This window comes from Hemitrygon akajei, chromosome 8, assembly GCF_048418815.1.
Source record: "Hemitrygon akajei chromosome 8, sHemAka1.3, whole genome shotgun sequence".
Taxonomy (NCBI): domain Eukaryota; kingdom Metazoa; phylum Chordata; class Chondrichthyes; order Myliobatiformes; family Dasyatidae; genus Hemitrygon; species Hemitrygon akajei.
In genome coordinates, this window is record NC_133131.1 from 26,630,079 (window position 1) to 26,651,092 (window position 21,014).

Genomic DNA, 21,014 nt, shown 5'->3' on the forward strand with positions numbered 1-21,014 from the left:
CAAAAAAAAACCTGAGGATTGCCATTCCTGAAAATGGTACAAAGTTCTAATTTATCTATTCCCTTTAACCGGAAGAGGGCTCTATGTGGACCAGGGGTCCCCAAGCTGGCATCCATGCTTATTGGTATTGGTCCATGGCATAAAAAAAGGTTGGGAATGCCTGGTGTGGACAAAGGCAAGTGTGCCTGTGAAAATCCTACATTTCAGCACTCCATCAACACTGATTTCGCATGAGGAACTATGGTAAGGAAAGCTGATTGAATGATAGAACTGTTCCCTAATCGAGAGTCAACACCCCAAGGAATAAATTGGCTTGATAAAGGAAGATTGACATTCAGAACAAAAATTAAAAGGACAGGCAATTGGAGTCCATTGAAGTTTTTAAAGAAGTCATACTGAATATGTTTTGTTGTGTTATTTATAGACACCATAATTACTGTGCAGTTCTGTGCACCCGCTGCTCTCTGCCCTGTCTTTGCTTTCGCGGCTTGTGCTTATTGAGGGGAACCTGGTGTGTTTTGAAATTATTCTCTTGTTACATTTTTCACCTGAGTTAACCTTTACTTGCTGCCCAAGATTAATATAGCATGGATCACAGAACTGCACTGGTGATTAGAGGGAGAATCGCTGGCAAGCTGCTGTTATACCAGTAGGTGAGTCATGGCAACCTTTACCAGAAGCTAATGGGTACCCTCCTGCTCATTCAAGCACAGATGGTGCACGAGGCATGAAGATCAAAGATTACTGGGAGCAAATCTCCTTGCCCTGCTCTATCCACTGATTTTCCCTCTTCTTCTCAGAGGCTCATCCATTACAGACCATTTGTGGACCAGTCTAAACATTTATAATTTCTCATCAAAGCAGTCGTCTTAGCTTCCCGATTAACCCATTCAAGTTCCTCCTCAGACAAAAATAGTCTGTGGCAATAAACTGCACTGCCAAAAATTAATGACAAAATCAAATCCTTGTTTGGTGTTAGACCTATGACAGGTCAATTCTCAACCAAGAGGTTTTTTAAAAAAAAAAAGAAAAGATTTCTTTCCCCCAGTTAGTATGTGGATTGTAATTTCTCAGTGTAACCTCACGGGTACATAGTGTCCCTTGGATTGTTTATCTTTTATGTCTAGTTGTTTGTCTTTGGACTAGCTCTGGGTTTTCACTTTGTTGCAGGTGATCTCATTGGGATCATGGGGATCGTTAAGCTCTCTTTGTACTTATCACTTTTATTCAATTTGGGGCAACTGAATTAGACCAGGATTTTCATTGTAGTTGTTATCTTTGGGATTATTGCTTCGTCTGGACCCCAAGACTATCTAATTGGTCCTGAGTTCCTACGTGCTCCAGGATATATCTCAGGGGGTATGGGCTTGCCAAACCCTCTTTGTTCGGTCATTGTGAATCCTTATCTGGTGACACTCTGACCGAGTTCTTCAAGATTCTGGATAGTTTGCCTGAGCTCTTGTTGGTTTTGCTGGTTAATTTCTCTAATAAACCTTGTGTTTTGTTTAAATTATGAGATTTCTGCCATTCCTGCACTTGGGATTCGCTGGTGATCCTGGCAGGTCACAAGTTTAATGTCCCTACAGCTCCAATTTTGAATTACAAGGTCATTGGCTCTGCAACTCAGAGTGAAGAGAGTTTGGCATACAGAGCCACATGTTGGGTGGTAATTTCATGGTCCTATCAGAGGGAGTCATTAATTGAGAGCTGCATATCTTTTATTCCTATAAGATTTACTGTTTGACTTTCTATTAAAAAAAAGGAACTGCACCAGCTAGGTGTTTTATCATTTTAAAAAGCATCCTACTGCCCAGAGGAAACAAAGCAGTAGTGGAGATAAATGAAGGTGGTTGATTTACCACACTGCTCCTGGACAGCTGCCATTTCTCCCAGCCTTTCCACTAACCAATTCAAATCAAGTGTCCTGCAGTGTACAAGTTTAAGAACAAGATGTGGAGAGCACGCCCCACAAAGGTTCCACTCAGCAAAAGGAAATTATGCTTAGGGTAGTTCAAAAAGACTAGCAAAATATCTTTTGGTACAAGAAATACTCATATCCATGCGACAGGAATAATATGGACCGTTGTCCCCAATCCCAACCATCCCACCCTGTATCTGCCTCTTAGTTTTCTCGTTCTCCATTTCTGCAATAGTCTTGTGAAAGATGAATGTGCTGGCACGCACCAATGAAATCTAATCCTCAGAGCTCCAGATAAGGAGTCAGAAAATCCTGTGAACCAACCAGGTCACTTTAGATAGCTGCAGCAATCATTCCACTGTTTCTCCTCTAGCCCATGGCACGAGGAAGCCAATACTGGCCAATCAGCCCTGATGAATGAATGATCCATTTGCAAAATGTAGGATAGAGCCTGTTTCATTGAATCCCACCCATTCCTTTAACTTTCTGAACTATGGAATGATTAGGCCTGATTATACAGGTATGAGAACACAAACAATCCAAAATCATTACTCACCACTGCTTAATGTAATTAAATAAATTGAGCACAAAGTACAGTATCATGAAAAAAATCAAAGACCCTGATAAAAGCATTACACTGTCTCTTGCTGTAGATTCCTCATGTCAAAGTCAAAAATTTTAGGGAAGAGGTAACGGTAAAGTCCTTCACACTGGTTAGGACTTCATTTTAGCTATTACAAATAAGAGCAAGACAAATCATAGTTTATTCACAATCCACCCTCCCCTTTGCTTTTAACTCTTGCATCAAGTTGTTCACAAATGAATATCCAAAGTCCCGATGATCTTCAACCCATTCAGTTCTTGAACAAACCAACACAACCCTACTCACTGCAGTTTAGCAACTCAATGGAACTTTGATCACTTTGCACTAAAATAGTCTATAATTTTATTCTAATCATGCTTTGGCTTGTAAAAATTATGTTTTCCTTATGAATGCTGATATATAATGTTACATGCTGGTGATGTCGCTGCAAGTATGAGAATACAAGGAAAGGTCATCTCCACCATTTTGCTCTGGTGTGTTGCTTATTATAAAAGAGAAAATGCTTCAGGCTGAGAAGTTCTATACTTTTGGATGGTGGATGTCTTTTGGGGTAGGTAATGCCCCCCCAAAGGGCTCACAGGGCAAGTGAGACTCTCAGCTTTACAATATAGAACATAACAGCACAATGTAGACCCTTCAGCCCATGATGTTGTGCTGACGTTTTAACCTTCCCTGAAATCAACTAGCCATTCCCTACTATATAGCCGTCCATTTTTCGATCATCCATGTTCCTATCGAAGAGTCTTGCAAAACAAGTTTAACTATACATTTTTCCCCAAAGAAAAGCATACTTTATATCATTCTAATGACAACTAGACCATTAGGTGAAGACATGTAAATGGAGGCACATAATTCCAACTGAGCATCTACAGCTACCATAGAACTGAATGTGATACAGATCACTCCAGTGTGCATCAGGAACAGGATGCAATCCTAGAATCTTTTCCTTTCAAAGCAGAAGACCATCCCCTGTGTAAACATCAGACATTCTGCTCACCTAAATAAGGCAGTCATATCGACATGTGACCAAATCCGGCACTACAGCTGTTGCACCACTCTACTGTTTTGCACTTATTGCAGTACTTGTTCTAATATTTGTATTTATTTTTACAGTGTGTATACCATTTAATCTATGAGCTTCACATGAACCAGTCTTTTTAATATATTCTGGTGTATATGACAAAACACTAATCTAAAGTGTTAATTCTCCTGCTCAGATGTTTCCATGATATTTTATGCCATGATTTTTTGTGAAAGTATGAGAGATCAACATAGCTCAACTGGCCTCTGTCCATTTTCATTTACAATCAGTGGCCACTTTATTGGCTACACCGGCATGTTAATGCAAATATCTAGTCAGCCAATCACGTGGCAGCAGCACAATACAGTACATAAAAGCAAGCAGACATGGTCAAGTGGTTCAGTTGTCATTCAGACCGAACAACAGAATGGGAAAGAAGTGTTATCTAAGTGACTTTGACTGTGGAATGATTGTTGGTGGCAGACAAGGTGGTTTCAGTATTTCAGAAATTGCCAATATCATGGAATTTTCATGCACAGCAGTCTCTAGAATTTACAAAGAATGGTGCAAAAAAAAACAAACAAGAAATCTAGTGAGCAGTAGTTTTTATCCGCAAAAATGTCTTGTTAATGAAAGAGGTCAGATGAGAATGACCAGACTGTTTTGAGCTTCCAGGAAGGCAACAATAATGAAAACAACATGTTACAGCAGTGGTGTGCAGAAGAGCATCCTTGAGTGCACAACACATTGAACATTGAAGTGAATGGGCTACAGCATATAATAAATGATTATATGCATAAATAGCTAACAAAGTGGCCACTGAGTGTATATTTCCTGGTCCTGGTTATGATGTTGAGGGTAAGTGGGCTTTGCCTCACAGTCCACTTCTATTTTCACTGGCCCGTGACAAGATTCAGAACTGAATCTCTTTTGCTTGTGATATATAAATATTGATCTTGATTAAAACATACTGATTAATAAGCATGCAGATCAGAGAAAAATTGGCAGAGTTATGCACACCGAAGAAGTTTGCCGAAGAATATAACAGCATCTAGACCATTTGGACAGAGAAACAGCCAATGGAGTTTAATCTGGACTAGTTGGGACAGGTGTATGGTCAGAACATTGAGTACAAAAGTCAGGAAGTCACAGGTGCATAAAACGTTAGTTTGTCCGTTATTGAAGTGTCGCCTGCAATTCTAGCCATGAAGGACGTGAAGGCTCATGAGAAGGTACAGAAGAGGTTCTCAAGGTTGTTGCCTTGATCAGAGAGTTTTAGCTGTTCATCCTGCAAGTGTCATCTCTCCTGATTTAAGAAACTTTCAAAACAGGCATTAGGCACCTTCAAAATGCAAATGAGGGAATCTAACAGTACTGGAGAATCTTTTTTCTTAAAAGAGCTATATGCCTTCATTGAATGGTCAAGTATCAAGAATTAACCTGTCCTGAAATCTTCAGCAGTCCTCTTCACAGCCAACTGCCGGCAGTTTTTGGGAGACAAAAAAATTGTGCTTAATGGGTTATCAAACCTCATCCAGAAATGACTATCCAAGATCAAGCATTGCACAATTGCTGTGCATCTGACTATCAAGATCAAGACTCCTTATTCTCATTACTGCAGCAGCCTGTTGAATGAAGGATATTCTAATTTAACAGACTTTCTACCTGCAGTACTTACTCAGTACTCAATTGTGGCATCACCATCGCTTTGCAAAATATTTTAAAGCCTCTTCATTCTTCTATCATATGCCCTTAGTTTTTTTTAAAACCCATAGTAATCTTGAAGCATCAATCTTGAATCAACCAAATCAGCTTAATTCCATTGATCTGCTGGAAAGAAATGTTTACTTTTTGAAACTACATTTTGTGCAGCTTTTAACGCATTCCTGCTTTCATTAGATCAGGATTGCACTCAAACTGTCTGCTCCCATCAATTAGCATTTCAGAAATTAAACAACATTCGGTATACCAAGCTGCTTTGTGTACCTGGCTGTTTAATGCTCTACAGATCTACAAAGAAGAATTCCTGTTTCATATTCATAGAACCACAAGGTTACATCTACTCCAGGGTTCTCATACTCTTAACCTTGTAATAAATGGTGCTTTCAATGAATATAAACTGGAAACATCATTCACAAGAAGTTCCCAGCACTGCCAGCCATCATTACCTCATGCAAAACATACTAAAATAATGGATCGTCTGCGATATGAATCAGAAACAGTTAATTTCTCAGATGGAATAAATTTTCAGCTCTCCTTTGTCAATGAGGCAAGTGTAAGTGCGTCACTTATAAGTCTCTCATTTGGTTAATGTAATGTTTGTAGGTATTCAGGGTGAGAATTTAATATTCATTGCTAGTATTTATAACAGAAGTGCTTTTAACATTTCATTTTATTAAAGTTCTGTAATAGGTTTATTTTAACTAAGAGCACTGTATAAAATGCATTAATAAGAATTATTTAAATAAATAGTTCTACAACAACAATCAGGCCAATAATATCTTTGCACTGCATCTTAACATACATAGCTTTTAAAAAACACAATTAGAAAATATATAATTGGAACACATTTGATCAAACCTTTAAAATGAGTGACCTTTGCAAACTAACCATATACCAGACTTGTAAAATATCAAGCAGTTTGTAATCAATCGGATAAAAGACATAAAGCAGAATGCAAAACACTCTCTCTCACGCAGCTGATGTTTCAGATGTTATCTTAAGACATTAAACTTCCATGGAAATACTGCCAACATCATGAAACCCATGCAGAAACTTTATTTTACTCCAGACAAATCATCAACCTAGAACTGCCAGTTCATGAAAATCCGAGCTACCAAGAGATAGGGAATAGCTGAAGGCAAATCTGGAAGCTGCAGCATTTATGTAGTTATCAGAAAACAAACAACTTGATCTACTTTCTTCTACCCATCTTCATTCATAACTCAGACAGCACAGACCTTCGCAACTGAGTAAAATTTCCCTCTATAATTTCAAACCACACCTCTCTGTAGCCTTTCATAAGGTAGACACAATATGCTTGACACAGTAACTGCTGTGCAATAAATCTAGATTAAATCTGATCTGTCCTTTCTATTCCAGATGCACAGAAGGTCAAATATTTTGATTTGTGTGAGTGGGTCAAGTATTTTGATCTATGTGAGTATTACAATTTTACAAATAAAAATAATAATTGAGTATTGGTTACTTACAGCAATGCAGAACAGTTATCTTCATCCTTCAGAGCTTCACATTAAATTCAACACACATTCCTATGAAGACTCCAGCACTGTAAGATGTTATATTATCTAGCTTAACAGTTATAATATCATTTTCATAATCTTGTCCATTAAACTTACCTTTCAGGAACACAATAATATCTTTTGTCTCCTTGTATCCAAATATTTAGACATTCGAGTGCAGAAGCACAATACAAACAGAATATAAATATCAGCTCAGTGAGCACGCATAGAAAAGGAGACACAGAAAGCTCACCCTGGTTTTTTTTGTGCACACTACCTTAATAGTAGTGGAGGGTGGGGATAGGGGGCGACAACCAAATATGTTGCTGGCACACAGCTAGAATCAGCATCCCTTCTCCAAACCAAGGACAGGGAGAGCAGGAAGCAGAGTTAGAAATGAAACCCCCGGGTTTGCTTAGCGTGACAGCAGCCAATCAGTTCTGAAGCAGCAAGCTCAGCTCCTCACACTGGACGGTTCAGTGAGGCACCAAGATTTTAAGATGGGCAAGCCCTCAGTCAGCGGACCACATGGGTCTATTTTGCGCTGGGTGTAGGGCCACTTCCACGATGCCAGAACAGCCTTTCTTTACGCTGTTTCAAAAGGTCAGCCTGCTGAAGTAAATAAGCAGATCTCCGCTTTCTTCCCAGTGAAGTAAACACCAGATTCTGCAGCGAACACAGACAGATCTTGGCAAAAGAACCCTCTGGAGCTCGGCTGGTGATTAATTACTGTTACAAAGATTAAGTATTATAATAGTAATGGATGTCGCATCCAAGGTCACCGCAATGTGAGAGTGTGGGGTGATGAAAAGTTGCTGATTTTTTGGAAAATGAAAGGAGCATAACAACGAGTGTGTGTCTGTAGTGGAGGGAGGGGGTGCTGGAATTGTTAAGCCATATCCAGAAAAATATTAAATTCATTTCACATCGCCTAACGATCCCAGAAAATAAACCAGGTTTTAAATAACTCCATTCCCCTGTTTCTTAAGAGTTATTAACTCGTTTCTTTCTCTCAGTATCTGGCAATATTCACATTTTCCTGTGTCTTTTTATAAGAGATTATGATAAATATGAGATATATTAAGAACAATTAGATTACTTTGTGAGAATAGTAATCGCAAACTCTCAGAAATAGGAGTGTATCTGGGTCCACAACCTGTGCCCCCGTCACCACCACGACCACCCCCACCTACACACACACACACACACACACACACACACACACACACACACACACACACACACACACACACACACACACACACACACACACACACACACACACACACACACACCCCTCTTGCATTGAATATTTGCATTTGCATGGCTAGGCTGGAAATTCTGCTCCAGGTGGAATTTGAAAGCCGACCAAGGACACACAAGGACCCAAATGATCGATTTGACAGTCATGTTAAATTATGTTATGAAGGAATTTCTCAATGGGGGCACTAGCTTGGAGATTCACTCAGAGAGCTTCCAGCAGTTCTCAGCCTAAATACCAACAGTTCATAGACTCCCGTACAAGGCAGAAGTCCTGCGACTCCAGGTCGCAAATCAACTCTCACTGTTCCCCTTGCAACGTCCAGCAGCAGACAGGATTGTGCGGGAACTTCGCACTCAAACCGAAGGGATTGGCTCACCGACCCGGCGCCACTTAGATACGGTTCAGGATCCGAAAGCGTTTTCACCTACGGTGAAGAAAAGATCTAACTTGCCTGCATTTGGTTTCAGTTTTACTGAAGAATGGACCCTTTTAGGTTAATCGCATTCTGCAAAGTTCTGAGAAGAGCTTTCCAAACAAACATCGGCAGTTTTAAGGAACGGGAGCCACCGAGATTGCCAGAAAGGTTGTTGTGAATTGTGCCCTGTTTTGACCTGGTCATTTCATTCCATTTCATTCCCACTCTGGAATGTCAGATCAGACCACAAGATCCAGAGTCAGAGAGCAGAGAAGTAGGCCTTTCGGCCCAATTCTGCGGTGCCAACCAAGATGTCAGAATCAGATTTATTATCACTGACTTTTATGATCTGAAATTTGTTATTTTGCAACTGCAGGACAGTGGGAAGATTCAGAATTACTAGGAATAAATCAATAGTGCAAAAAAAACCCCAAAGTAAGCTAGTTCCATTTGCCAGTGTTTGGTCCACTTCTAGATCTGGGATTCCCAAACTAGGGTCCATGAACCCCTCTAATGGTAGGAGTCCAGGGTATAAAAAAGGTTGGAAACTCCTATTCTAAACTATTACCATCCATCTATATGTCCAAGTCATTTAAGGACTAAAGGGTCTCAGCCCGAAATGTCAACTGTACTTTTTTTCCATAGATGCTGCCTGGCTTACTGAGTTCCTTCAGCATTCTGAGTGTGTTGCTTTCATTTCCAGCATCTGCAGATTTTCTCTTGTTTGTCATTTAAAATTGGTTGTTTTATCTGCCTCAACCGCTTCCTCTGGTGGCTCACTCCGTTTACTTACCATCCTGTGCTTAAAAAAAACATTGCTCTGAGGACCTTATAAAATCCTACACACCCCCATCTTTAACCCATGCTTTCCAGTCCTTCATTCCCCGATGCTGATGAAAGTTTGTGCATTCCCTCGATCTAAGCCCCTCCTGATTTTACAAATGTCTATGAAAATCATCCCTCAGGCTCCTGTGCTCTAAGGAATAAAGTTCTAACTTTATCCAACCTTTCTTTATAACTCAGTCCCAGAGGAGGTGAGTTCATGGGAACATGTGAAGCAACCACTAACCACCCCCCCCCAACCCACTCCTCACCCACACGGACAATTAGAAAATCCAGGCCACTCCACCAGCTCAACACAGAGAGAAAATTGCTGCTGCTTACGCTCAGATCCAACACAAGGCAGCACAGTAGGGCAGCGGTCAGCATAACACTTTAAACCACCAGCCCCATTAGATCAGGGTTCAACTCCTGACCCATCTGAAAACACTTTGTAAATTCTCTCCAAACTGTGCAGAGTTCCTCCTGGTGCTCTGGTTTCCTCCCTCATCTCCGAGGATGTACGAGTTTGGGTTAGTAAGTCGCGGGCACGCTACGTTGGCGCCTGAAGCATGGCAACACTTACGGACTGAACCCCCCCCCCCCCCGCCCCCCGACCCCAGCAAATCTCGGACTGGGTTGGCCGTTGACGGAAAGCAACACATTTCACTGCATGGTTCACGGTGCATGTTTCAAGTGAAGCTAACGTTAACACGCATGACTTGACTGGGAAACTGTTACAGATTTCAAAATACAAGGAGCTCAGAGTCAAAAAAAAAAGAAATGCACCTTAAATATTTATTGCCACTCTGTGTACAGACAGATCAATGGCATAAGTTCTGTTTACCAAGCCTATCGGTCATTGGAAACAGTTAACAAAGCTGTTACCAAATGTAATGGAGTACCTTTGTGCTCCCTTCTGTACACTTGCTTCTAGTACTGCAAGAACACAGTGATAGAGGCTCTATGGTAGTGTTGCAGTCAGTGGTAATACCATTACAGTACCAGCAATCCAGGCTTAATACCGCTGTGGTCCGTAAGGAGTTTGTATGTTTTCCCATGACTATGTGGGATTCCTCAGTGTTCCGGTTTCCATGCACACGCCAAAGATGTGCCTGTTAGTAGGTTAATCGGTCACGTAAATGTAATAGGGCAGCACAGGGTCGTCGTGCTGGAAGAGCTCGTACCGTGCTGTATCTCCAAATAATTTTTTTTTTAATAAAAATTCTCAGGCTTACACGTCTATTCACTTCAAGGCTTCAGTCCCACTCTTTCACTCACCTCCTCCATCTCCAGCCTAATTCTGGTCAATTTGCAACATCCATAGGATGCAGAACTAGGCTGAGAAGTGGCAGATGGAGTTCAGCCCAGATAAGTGTGAAGTGGTTCATTTCGGTAGATCAAATCTGAAGACAGAATATAATATTAATGGTAAGACACTTGGCAGTGTGGAGGATCAGTGAGATCTTGGGGTCCGAGTCCATAGGACACTCAAAGCTGCTGCTCAGGTTGACAGAGTTGCTAAGAAGGCGTACAGTAAGTGGGCCTTCAACCGTGGGATTGAGTTCAAGAGCTGTGAGGTAATGTTACACCTATACAAGACCTTAGTTAGACCCCACTTGGAGTATACCATGTTCAGTTCTGGTCACCTCATTATAGGAAGGATGTGGAGGCCATAGAAAGGGTGCAGAGGAGATTTACAAGGATGTTGCCTGGATTGGGGAGCATGCCTTATGAGAATAGGTTGAGTGAACTTGGCCTTTTCTCCTTGGAGTGGCGGAGGATGAGAGGTGACTTGATAGAGGTGTATAAGATGATGAGAGGCATTGATCATGTGGATAGTCAGAGGCTTTTTCCCAGGGCTGATATGGCTAACATGAGGGGCATAGTTTTAAGGTGCTTGGAAATAGGTACAAGGGGGATGTCAGAGGTACGTTTTTCCACACAGAGAGTGGTGGGTGCGTGGAATGCACTGCCAGCAACGTTACAATAGGGTCTTGTAAGAGCCTCTTAGATGGGTACATAGAGCTTAGAAAAATCATAGAGATAAATTTTTTGTTTGCCTTGGAGACCAATTTTCTAAGAGATACAATGCACCTTTTGGTGTTGCTCAGGGCAGCTATCTTGGTCTCCTACTCTCCTCCTTATACATGCTCCCTTTAGGAGACATCATTAGAGGGCTTAAACTCGATTTCCACAGTTAAGCAGGTGACACACAATTGTATATCTTGGTTGAGCCTCATGATGATAACACCCTAGCTTCTCTGACTTTTGGTATGGTTGCAAATAAACAAATGAATGAGTAATAATTTCCTAAAACTAAATGAAAATAAAACTGGAATACCTCTGGTTAGCACCAAAACCAAAAGAGGAACTTCTAGCTAAACTTGGCAGCGTGGCTCCCCTTGCAAAATCAGAAGTAACCAGGCTGGGTGATTCAGATTTAAATTTAAAATCCCACATGAAGAAAGTGACCAGGGCAGCATTTCCACACTTGAGAAATATGTCAGTTTCTGTCACATAATGACGCTGAAAAATTAATTCATGCCTTTATGTCGAATAGGCTAGATTACTGCAATGCACTTTTTTTTGGCCTTCCAAAGCAATCTATTGACAAAACTTAACTCATTCAGAATGCTGTTGCTAGACTTTTAACCAAAACCAGGATGAGGGAACATATCACACTAGTACTAGCTTCCTTATCTATCAGAATTGATTTTAAAGTTCTCTTACTTGTTTTTAATGCTCTTAGTGGTCTGGGACCAGAATACATCACAGAATCGTTTTTGTTTTATAATCCTACTCGAGCTCCCAGACCTTCTTCTGCCGGTCTCTTAAATTTAAACAATCTCCCTCAAAAGATTATTGGCAGGTCTGCTTTCTTGAACTACACTCCTCAACTGTGGAATTCAATACCTAAAACTATAAGGGATACAGACTCAGATGACACTTTTAATTGCCAGCTCAAAACATATTCATTAATCTCATCTTTAACTAACATCTTTTTGTCTTTTATTTTCATGTTTATTTTTTAATTTGATTTTCATGTTTGCACTTTATCCCATTGTCGAGCATTTTGAACTACATCATCTGTGTGAAAAGTGCTCTATAAATAAAGCTGTTATTATTCATTTATGTTCTCACTATTATTTTTTTATTTGCACAGTTTGACTTCTTTTGCACATTGATCATCAGTCATTGCTTGCATGTAATTTTTCATTGATACTATTGCATTTCAGTTTTACTGTGAAAAAATGAATCTCAAGGTGGGATAAGGTGATAAATATGCACTATGATAATAAATTTACTTTGAACTTACAAGCAACCTTCAGTGGACATGTAAGATTATAACTCTTTCAAAGATGGTTAAGAATCTTTTTTTTCTGGCCAGCTTCCAATGGTTCGTTCTTCTATTCCTTCACAGAGAGCTAACAAAATTATTTGATGTTTAAGTACAGCACTGGATGTCAGAGTATTTTAATGAAGTTCTCTCCGTTTTGGATAGCGGGGAACTTGTCTTGTGGTTGCTTTGAAAGGCGGTGAGCTTGAGGCTGTAAGTATTCTATTTTATTTGGTTGCTTTTCCCCTATTCACCGAGAGAGAAAAAAGAGCGGGCAGCAAAAGGAATCATTAAAGTAATAAAACAGGTAATGACAAGCCAGAGCATAGCAATAAAACTTCATAATTTCCCCATAAGGCAAAGGATGTAGCTTAAACCGGAGATTTAAATGTTGCCAGAAGCAAAGCCTAATTAATTTACTATAACATTACATCACAAACTTATAATTCACTCCTTGATTGTTTACTGTTAGTATTGGATCTTCTGTTATCACAAATTTCAACTCCCACCCCCTCGAACAAGAAAATAAATATAAAATGGGTCACCAGCTGTGGCTGACAGCTCCCTGACATGCTGGCTGCTGGCCACAGCATAGATGGCATGATTCATTGTTGGAGATCTAGTTTGAATGCCTTGGTGACATCATTACTAAATTTTCCAGCCTCAAGTGATTAACACAGGGTATTACAGTTTGTAACCTTTTGTAATGTCATGACTCAAAATTATAGTGTCACCTAATTAACAGAAGAACTATTATCACATGATATTATTCAGCATATGAATATTCATATCCGTATACTGCTCCACAATCTAACAGAATTGTACAATATTAATTAGTATCTTAAGCACAATACCAATAAAAATTTTGTTCTTTGGGGAATGGACTCTTAAAGGACCTGGCGTCAAAGTGAGCAGAGGGAGTAAAGGTGGGGCGGCATGGTAGCATAGTGGTCAGCACAATGCTTTACAGTACAGGTGACCTGGGTTCAATTCCCACTGCTGCCTGTAAGAAGTTTGTAAGCTCTTCCCATGACCATGTGGGTCTCCTCCGGGTGCTCTGGTTTCCTGCTACAGTCCAAAGATGTCTCGCTTGGTAGGCTCATTGGTCATTGCAATCATGCCATGACGAGGCTCTAATTAAATCAGGAGATTGCTGGGCAGCCTGGCTCAAGGGTCCTAGTCTGCACTGTATATCAATCAATCAATCAACAAATAAGATCGACCATGATCCCATGGAACGGCAGAAATGCTCAGTAAAACTAAATGGCCTGTCCTTTTCCCTATTTAATAGATGACTTGTTTCTCACTCATCTAAAGGCTGTTTCTTCAATTAGTACATTTACTGTCTCTATTTCTATCAAGTTTATAGCTACTAATACCACTTCTAATTTTCTTATTATTCATCCCAAATACATGTGCTCAGATTAAAAATAACAGTTTAGAAATCTCTTATAAAATTCTTTCCCAGAATCATATCACATCTAAAATCAAATGCACTTTAATCGAAATTGTCTTGTGTGCAAAATGGAGACATGAGAGACTGCAGACGCTGGAATTCAAAGCAACAAGCTGGATTTTGGATGGGGCAGTCAAGATGATAGGTCTTGACTCTCCTAAACGTCAACTATCCATTTCTACTCACAGGCTTTGCCTGACTAGTTGAGTTCCTCAGGCGTCTTGGTTGCTGTCTTGTATGCTATTTCTTTGAACATTACAACAACCCTTTTCTATAAACTCCAATACCCGTTATCAATGAAATTCTATTGTCTATGTGCAATAGAATTCTGCACAATTGGAGTTCCTGTTGTTGTACAATATCCTGTCGTAGCATGACTTTTTGAGTTATAAATTCTTACGTGCGCAGGTATCAATGACCTTGAATTTACAGCCAGCCAACCAGCTACTACAGTGAGACTTATCTTCTACTACATGCTGCTATCAGGCACCAGTAAAGACATTTTAGATATTCAGAAGCTGTGATGTCATCAAGCTAGTTAGGCAGCCAATCATAGGGTCAGAGAGTCATAGAAAAGCACAGCTCAGAAACAAGCCCTTCAGCCCATCTAGTCAATGCTGACCCATTTAAACTGCCTATACTCATTGATCTGCACCAGGACCATGGCTCTCAATACCCCTGCCATCCATGTACCTATTCAAACTTCTCTTAAGTGTTGAAATTAGTGCACCACCAGCACTGGCAGCTCATTTCACATTCTCACAATCTTCTGAGTGAAGAAGTTTCCCCTCCCGTTCCCCTTAAAATCTTCACCTTTCACCCTTAACCCAAGATGTCCCACCCAACCTCAATGGAAAATCCAGCTTGTATTTACTCTGTCTATGCCCTTTATGTATCTCTATCAATCAAAACTCATCTTAATACTCTATGTTCCTAGAAATAAAGTCCTAACCTATTCAATATTTCCACATAACTCAGGTCCCCCAGACCTGGCAACATCCTTGTAAATTTTCTCCGTATTCTTTCAAACTTATTTACATCTTTCCTGTATTGAAGAATTCTCACTGACATAAACCAGATAAGAAAAGATAGACTTTTTGAAACATTATTGGTGCCAAACAAAAGAATGAGAAGTACACGATTAAGATAGAAGTTTTAAAATAAATGGACATATGTTTTAAAACTTTTCAAAGAGCCACTGAAGGGACGTACGTGGACATAAACCTAGATTTACAACTGGAGAGTTTACCACGCAGGTACAACATCAGAGACTCATGCAGGAACATAAGATTATCAGGTAGCTCACAGAGAGTTGTACAATAATTCCATAAATTCTTGTCAGTTCAAATGATGTCCCTTGGTTCCAATACAGAAGATTGTAAATAGCACAGGCAGTGGATGTGGATTAAATAACTGAAAGAATCCTGGAGATTTGAGTAGAAATAGCAAAATGAGCTTTAGTGGCAAGCAGCAATAATGAATACCGCTGTAAACATCAGTTAATTCAGTTCAGTGGAATTTGCCAACACCATAATCTCTGGAAACCATTGCATAGCTGTAAATCACTCAAGCTGTACATGTTCTGTAGTGCACAAGGCTCTTTGTTCATGCCTAGAGGGTCTCTTGAAACTATGATAAAAGGAGCAAAGGAATTAAGGAAATACAAAAAAAAAGACCAAGTCCCATGACACATTCAGTTGGTAGACCTCAAGGCAAGTTTCCAAAGAGTTTGACTTTACAATTTAAAGCAGTTTTCAGGCCCTGTAATAGAAAGATTTCCTTCAACTCTCTGTAAGAATGCTAGGATCTAACATCCAGGTAGATTTAATGGAACAAGAAGAGGCATGAAGGAAAGATATGCCCATAGTGATACGTCAACAGCCATAAAAAAGGCAGAGTAGACATTGATTCTGGCAGGAAACTCACTTGAAGATATGCTTGGCTTCAAACTGAAGTCTTCAGCTGCTTCAGATATAATTGCTTTCTTGCGAATTAGTCACATCACAGGTTATAGATATCCTAAAATATCCAGGCGGTTGACGTTTACAGGACAGTGAACTCAGTCACTTTAGAAACAAATGAATCTACAAAGAACACAAACTATCAAGTGAACCTCCAGCATCAGAATATAAACTGGTGATCAGGCTTTATAAAGCCGTGATGCTGTCTCGAGGAGGTACTGTGTTACTTAGTTTGCAATGCAGATTTCTGGCCGGCACAATAGCATAGCAGTTAGCATAATGCTATTACATTGCGAATGCCCTAGGTTCAATTCCCACCACTGTCTGTAAGGAGTCTGTACATTCTCCCCATGACCTCTTGGTGCTCCGGTTTCCTTGCACATTCCAAAGTCATATGAGTCAGTAAGCTAATTGGTTACATGGCTGTAATTGGGCAGTGCAGGCTTACTGAGCCGGAATGTTACTGTAAAAACACAAAATGCTGGCAGAACTCAGCAGGCCAGACAGCATCTATGGGAGGAGGTAGTTACGATGTTTCAGGCCAAAACCCTTCATCAGGAGGAGGGCTCAAACCTGACATCAAACCCTCGTGTTGCCTTGGAATGCTACTGTGCTGTATCTCTAAATAAATATAATAAAATGCAAACTCAAAGGTAACATTAAACTAGATCATAAAGGAATAGTGCTGTAATTGGATTGCTTGCAGTTGCTATTTAGATTCTGGAAAAATGTAACGCACTGTAAATTTTCAGAAGCTGCAACAGTTCAAAAATTTTCTTCATTTATACCTCTCAGCCACATTTCCTGACCGAGTGACATCCATTATTTTTCATCTCTACCAACTATGGTCTTTTCCAAAACCTCCAGAAGCTGCAAACCATTCAATCATTCTTGCACACCCTGCGTATGTGGAAAATAACACACTTATACCTCTGTAATGTGCCTCAGCAGCACAGTTTCTGACTTTTGCTGCAGTGTCTGTAAGCTCTTCAGTGTTCTGCTTGCAACAGAACATCCCTTACTGAGGACAGTAAACTCTCAACCAGGAGTGGCGGGCTGCTATAACAAGGAATCAAAAGTACACTCAGTTCTTAAAGGAAGGTTTTATAAGTACAATACTGCTTCCTTTTCAAAGAAGAAAACAAACAAACAAAAGCCATCCCAGGCACTGATAGTGAAATGTACTTCATATATATCAGTCATACATTCTGACCTTCAATAGCTGTTTTGACATGACCATCCTCAGTTTCATTGTTCTACAGTACTGATCACCATTGAGTCTTCCATCTTCTTGTTATTCCAATTCTCTTCAGTGACTAGTACCTCAGTGGGGAAGTTATGCATTTGCTCTCTTGAAAACAAGACAAGCATATGACTACCATCTTCATTGACAGTTGCTTTCTTCTCGCAAACAAGAGAAAATCTGCAGTTGCTGGAGATCCAAGCAACACTCACAAAATGTTTTTCAGATACAATTTCAGTGGGGCAGGAACAAGATGAGACAATGGGTCTACCTGGACATGCGGGTTTGTGGATCTTGGGTAGGAGGTAGAAATGGGAAGTGGGGGTGTGGGAGCTATGAGGTTGGTGGCAGTGGATGGGAGATCCCCAGAGTTAATAAGTTAGTGATGGTGTGGGAGATCTGGTACTCCTTAGTGGGGTCCTGTTCGAGGGGTAGGTAAGAGGAGGTGTCTGAGGGATTTTGTATATGTTGCTTTCTTCTGGGTTTTTAACCTCCTCGCAACGTGCACGATATGATAGCGTAGGGGTTAGCACAGCACTTTACAGCAGGGTCGATTTCTGCCATTGTCGATAAGGAACACGCACAAAATGCTGGAGAAACTCAGCAGATCAGGCAACCTCCCTGGAAATAAACAGTCGACGTTTCAGGCCGAGGCCCTTCTTCAGGACGCAGATAATAGATCATGCACGAGCTGCTGAGTTCCTCCAGTATTCTGTAGGTTGCTTTGCATTTCCAGAATCTGCAGACTTTGTCGTGTTTAGGATTTGCTGCCTGAAAGGGTTTGTAAGTTCTCCCTGTGCAAGGTTTCCTTCCACAGTCCATACAGTTAGGGTTAGTGAGTTGCAGGCACTCTACATTGGTGTTGGAAGTGTGGTGACACTTGTGCGCTGCCCAGCACAATCCTCGCTGATCTGAGTTGATGCAAATGATGCATTTCAGTGTGTGTTTTAATGTGCATGTACCCAATACGATCTTTATCTGTATGCCCCATATTGTGGCAGTTGTAGCACTGGACCATTGTAAAAGGACATTCTGGGGTGCCTGCTGCACCTACGGTTTTCAGCCTTCCCACTTATTGTACGCGTGGGACCCACTGATTCTTGCTGAACCACTGGGAAGCCATCACTGTGCTGACGCTGCCATTTCTGTAGGCTTGCAGCACAGATCCATGTCCTCAGCAAATGCTCCAATGGAACGCACCCGTACACCTCTCCCAGTCCTTCCTAACTGTAAGCATCACCAACGTACCCTCCCTCAAAGATCCTCTGTCCAGCACATGATACGGTTTTTCCTGAATTCTCCCATCCACCAGACACTTCACACAACAACACAATTACTGATTTGAGGTAGGGGTGGGGGGGTCTGAAAAGTGACTGTTTGCCTTTCCGAAGCTGAACTACAGATACAATAACCAGTTCCTCAAGTCCCAAATTGCAATTGTCAAACTTGTAACGTTAACATTACTGGATTAAGATATAATATCAGGACTTTCGCTACACCCTCATGCAAGACCTCTGCTATAATTTTGTGGTGCTGGCTTCAGGATTATTTCCACATTCTATTAACATGTTTGGTTGACGATTTAAGTACAAGGTCAAATTGGAAAGGTCGGGGACAGGCTGAATCGAGGAAGTGGGGTCCAGGACCCAGAGCGTGTCGGAGCAACTGAACCCAATGTCTTAATGATGATTTATGCACTGGGTCAAATTGGAAAGGTTGTGTACAGGTCAAGAGAAGGCAGCAGGGTCCAGGCATCGGAGCGTATCAAAGCGATAGAACCCTATGTTTGGACAACGATTTAAGCACTGGGCCAGACTGAAAAGGTCCAGATGTCGGGGACTGAGGCGAGGATCAGCCCAGCTCAGCTCGTTGCTCTGCAATGTTTACTCAGCTCTGGACTAATCTAAGGGTCTGTGGACAGACTCTCTTTCTGGACTTCAGTTCCTTATGCTATTTGATTGCTTTCATAGTTCGCTTGATTTGTTTCCTCCCCACCCCCCCCACCCCCCACATGAGTGTTTGACAGTCTTTTTTTAAAATAGATTCTTTTGGATTTCTTTGTTTTGTGGCTGCCTGTAAGGAGACGAATCTCAAGGTTGTATAATGTATGCATACTTTGATATAAATGAACTTTGAACAAGGGAAAGAGCAGTGTTCCCTCATGCCTCTTCAGCTTGCCTGTGTATCCATCACATCTACTGACTGCCATCATCTCTGCTTTCCTTGGACAACCTGGTTCTCCAGTCCATGTGTCTTACCGCACCCTCTGCCACATCTCAGTCTCTTCACCAGTTGATAGACTTTTTAGATTTGTTACTCGTAAAGGCAAGTAAAAGATCAATCAATTCTGTATTCAAAGTGACATGCATTATTTAAAAACAAAATACTTTTGTTACATTCAGTTCTGAAAAGTAGACTTGAAAGTGCAGTGTGAACAAGTATGCAAACATAAAGAGGATGAATAACTCTAGCAACATTCCTCCCACCCCACCAATAGCCTTTATCCCCATAAACCTCTGGTACCAGTACAAGCAGGAAGTTAGAGGATTGAGGAGATTTTAAAAACCAACAGAAGGCAACTAAAAAGCAATAAGGGGACAGAAGATGAAATATGAAGGTAGTTTAGCCAATGACATAAAAGAGAATACTAATTTTCTTTAGATAGATAAAGAGTAAAGGAAAGCCAAGAGTGGATATCAGAATGCTGGAAAATTCTTATCTAAGCAAAGATATGTTGGCATTGGAGAAGGTCCAGAGGAGGCTCATGAGAATGAGGTTTATAAGAATGAGCCTAGGAATGAAAAGGTTAATGTACGAGTAGCGTTTGATGGCTCTGGCCATGTACTTATTGGAGTTTAGAAGAATGAGAGAGGAACCCATTGAAACCTATCAAATATTAAAAGTCCCTTGAGGGAATGGATGTGGAGAGGACGTTTCCTATAGTAGCTGAGTCTAGGATCAGAGGGCACAGCCTCAGGACAGATGGACTTCCATTTAGAACAGAGAGGAAAAGCAATTTCTTTAGCCAGAGGGTGGTGATTTGTGGTATTTATTGCCACAGACATCTGGGGAGGCCAACTCATTGAGTATATTTGACAGGTTCTTGGTTATTCGGGGCATGAAGGTTACAGCGAGAAGGCAGGAGGATAGCGTTGAGAAGAATGATAAGTCAGCCACGATGGAGTGACGGAGTAGACACAATGGACCAAATGGCCTAATTCTGCTCATGTCTTATGGTTTACTTAGTGGTACTTTATGGAAATACAATCAGTCCATGTATATAAGCCGATTTTATGTATTTATATTTACTGTGTTTTTACACTTAACATGGACTTTTTAAGCACTGGATCCACAGTAATAATCATTTCATTCTCCTTTACATTTGTGTACTGATGAATGACAATTAAGTAATTTGGAAGCTTGAATCTTGTTAAGGTTTTGCCAGTTGGTTCAAGAACCAACAGTTGAAGGGAAATAGCTGTTCAGGAGCCTGGTGATATGAGACTTCAGGCTTCTGTACCTCCAGCTGCAAAAATAGATGGCATGGCCTGGATGGTGGGGATTTTTGATGACAAATGTTGCCACGTTGCCCTTTGCAGGCAGTGACCGCTATGGATACTACCAATGGTGGAGAGGAATATGCACAAGATGTACTAGGCAGAGCCCAACAACCCGCAGCGCCTAACATTCCTACACTTTCAAATTGCTGTACCAGACCATGATGCAGCCAG

The 21,014-nt window shown here is 40.8% G+C and overlaps 1 protein-coding gene across 9 annotated transcripts in view; it reads right to left on the reverse strand.

The window, feature by feature from the left end:
• The window catches only part of pitpnm3 (PITPNM family member 3), a 626,734-nt gene that overhangs the window by 382,137 nt on the left and 223,583 nt on the right, over window positions 1-21,014 (reverse strand). The window contains exon 1 of one of the 9 annotated variants that reach the window (XM_073053471.1): window positions 7,063-7,431. The exons of 6 other annotated variants lie outside the window; for them this stretch is intronic. The gene's annotated coding sequence lies outside the window, so the exon portion shown is untranslated. 2 more of the 9 variants (XM_073053468.1, XM_073053469.1) reach the window with 2 other exon arrangements.